The sequence below is a fragment of the Budorcas taxicolor genome, chromosome 3 (assembly GCF_023091745.1).
Source record: "Budorcas taxicolor isolate Tak-1 chromosome 3, Takin1.1, whole genome shotgun sequence".
NCBI lineage: Eukaryota > Metazoa > Chordata > Mammalia > Artiodactyla > Bovidae > Budorcas > Budorcas taxicolor.
The window spans coordinates 20,680,001-20,683,782 of NC_068912.1; positions in this window are offsets into that span (position 1 = coordinate 20,680,001).

Consider the following 3,782-nt stretch of genomic DNA (forward strand, 5'->3'; position numbering starts at 1 on the left):
TATTGACAGTTTTTCTTCTCAGAATTGACAGTTAGTGATGAGTTAAATAACTTTTGTAGAATTGAATAACACAATATAAACAATTTTTATTTGCTTCTCAGAGTCCAAATCATGCACAGAAGCACAAAGAATCAAACATAACACTCCTGACAGTAGTAACTGTGTAGGTGCTTCCTTCGCTGTTTGTTAGGAAGCCTGCTACTTCACAGTCAGTAAGCCACCGACTTCAAAATAGGTCATTTGAGAAAGAAAAAGTTCTCCAGTCACAGCCATCTGTTCCTCATAGTTTTGTAGCACTGATTTTGCATACATCTTTTGTATCTTCCATGAACTCAGTCATTGCTTCTTGTGTCATAGCCAGGAAAATGAGAGAAATTAAAATAAAGGGTAAGATTTTGTCGGGTAGAGTTCAGCTTTGGAAAGTCACAAAGCACTGCAGTGTCTAAAACTTTCATTCCCTCAAGTTCATAAAAGAAGTCTTGGTAGGAAACATCAATTTAAGAATTGCCAGTATAGAGATGATCTTAAAGTTGCCCAGAAATTGAGTGAGCATAAGTATTAATAAAAGTCCAAGGACTGGCCAATCAGAAGCAAGTTCTGAAGGAGATAGAAAAGCAATGACCAGTGAAGGAGAACCCAGAAAGTAGTATTCTGAAAGCCATGTCATGAAAATCTGTTAAGGAGGGAGTAATTGTGTCAGATGTTGCTGCATAGGTTGCATGAGAACTGAGATAATCATTGAATCTAGGAAACACACTAGTAATTGGTAGGCTTGACAAAGGCTGTTTCCAGGAAGTGACTGGAGAGGGCTCTGGAAAGAACGGGAGAAGTGGCATTATCATATATAGACAACTCTTTCAAGAAATAAAGTGGTAGCAGAGTAATGGAGCTGAAGCTGGAGGGAAATGTGGGCTCACAGGTCATTTCTTTTTTTCTAAGATGGGAAATAATGTACCTATTCTCAGATGCTATGGCTGATACACTATAGAGATGGGACAATTGCTGAATTGATTTCCTGGAGTAAGTGGGAGAGAATAGATTAAATGTTAAGTCCATAGACAGTTCCTTTCTTGTAACAGGAAGGTAGAGGATCTAGGTAGAAATTCTGGTAGGTTGATAGATTTATTGAAAATGTGCAGAAATTCTCAATTGCTTTCTTTTCTCAGTGAAATATGTGCTGAGGAAGCACAGTTTTAAAAAAGAGTGAAGATCTGTTAATTGCCAATTCCAGTGCACCGTTTACAGTCTCAATCCTTAACTTTTCTGTTAAATACTGTAATGGTTTAGAGTAAGACACATAGAACCAGACTGCTCAAATTCAGACTCTGCCACTTTCAGTGGCAATTTACTTGCTAGTGGCCAAAGGTAAATTTCTTTCCTATCTGTGGTGCTATAATTATTAAACAAACTAATGCATGTTGTGTTCAAAGCAGTGCTGCCTGGCTTAGTAAGGCTTGATGATGATGTTGATGTCAGCTATTATTATATTTAAATCTCTTAAAATTCTTTCCCTTTACTTCTATTATACAGTTTTTAATCAGATCCCACTAAATAAATGGCTCCTTTTTCTGCCCATTGCTAGTTTTTATAACTTGTGATTGCCAACATTCCATTTTTAGCCCTTCTCTCATCTTTCTGCTCATTCTCAAAGGTTAAATTTATCACCTGCATTCACTTACAAAGTTATCCTGGTTATCTTTGGTATCCTAGTTACCTTTGATTTTACCTGTTCCAAGGGCTTCCCTCATAGCTCAGTTGGTAAAGAGTCTGTCTGCAATGCAGGAGACCCCGGTTTGATTCCTGGGTTGGGAAGATCCCCTGGAGAAGGGATAGGCTACCCACGCCAGTGTTCTTGGGCTTCTCTTGTGGGTCAGCCAGTAAAGAATCCGCCCACAATGCGGGAGACCTGGGTTGGGACAATCCCCCGGAGAAGGGAAAGGCTACCCACCGCAGTATTCTGGCCTGGAGAATTCCATGCAACGACAAGACTGAGCAACTTTCACTTTCACCTAGTTATCAAATCCTATAGACTTCTAAAAATTTCTTGCATAAATTCCCTTCTTTCCATCCCCTTGCCTTCTACCTAGTTATCATCACCATTCTAATCAACTATGTCAACAGCATCATGATCAGCTTCCTAGTCTCTCTTCAACTTATATAATTACCAGTATATAATGTCCTAGTTTTCCTCTACTCAATCACAAGCAAAAAACTTGTTTCTATATTGCAGATAACAATCTACCAAGTTAAATAAATGCTCTAGCTTTGAAGACCATTCACAATGGTTCCAATCCATCTCCCCAGTATTTTCTCAAATACCTTTCCTCCGTGGTTCTTTGGGCTCCAAACTGTTTTTTTCTTAAATGTATCTGTAATTTTCTATTTATAAATTCTGCCTAAAATGGCCTCTTCTATTACCAAAATTCCACCTATCTTTCAAGAACTATCTTGAATTGCTTCATGTAAACTTCCTTGATCATTCCAACTGAATTTCTCTTTTGAACAGTAGCATTTTCTGCTCTGAATAAAATTATTTTATACTTACCTACAGTAATATTGCATTGAGTAACATGCAAAAGCACCCTAATTGCTAAATAGTGGTGGTGGTGGTCAGTCGCCAAGTCGTGTCCAACTCTTCATGACCCCCATGGACTAATGCACATCAAGCTTCCCTGTCCCTCACCATTTCTTGGAGTTTGCCCAAGTTCATATCCATTGAATAGGTGATGCAATCCAACTATCTCATCCTCTGTCACCCTTTTCTGTCTTCAATCTTTCCCATCATCAGGGTCTTTTCCAATGAGTCAGTGTAAGTTATGACAAAATTCTTACCCCAAAATAATTATTGGCATATGACAATGATACTGCCATTGTTCAAGACAGTTCTGGAAATTCACCAAGGTAAGCCACGTACAGGGAGGAAAAATCAATTACTTTATATTTGCATTTTTAAACAATGAAAGTTATTATCTGTCTTGACCATATCACTTAATTCTCCTTAACAAATTCCAAATGACTTTTAAAATTCTTACTAGAAGTCTACAGAGGACAAATAACTACCATTAACTATAAACATATATATTCAAACAGATTATGAAAGGAATTACTAGAGTCCACAAGGTATTTTAAGTGGTGACAGCATCCCAAGATAGGAACTATTCTGAGATCAGCATTCATCGTAAAAGAACACATCTGTTCTTAACACCTATTTCACAAATGACATAGCATATGTAGGGACTAAGTTTGGGTTCTAGTGAAATCTGGGTTCAAATTAAACTCTATCACTTACTAGCCATAACCTTGGAGCAAATTACTTACTCTACGCCTCAGATTTCTCACCTGTGAGATCTACTTTCCTCATAAGTCTGTTCTGATAAAAGAGATAATGCTTACTGAGCAGTGCTCAATATAGGATCAGGAAAACCAAAAAAACAAACAACATCCTGAGACACAGGGAGTTTAAAAACACTTACTCAAGACAAGGATTAAGTCTCATTATGGGTAGTTTATAAAGAACATAAAACTCCTTTTAGTTCTTCAGCAAACAATACATTTTTGAAGCTGTATATAAATTATTTATACATATTATTGTAATAATTATAATAAAAGCAAAAGCACTTATTTCTAATGTTTTCTCCTGGATTTGCTTGCATCAAGAAATATAAAAAATGAGTTCAGTTCTCTAGCTGCTAAGTCTCACAGACATAGGCTTCTTTTATAAGATTTCTTCCTGCTCTAGGAATTACTGATCTCATCTGTCTGCGTTATGGTTCATCTCTAAA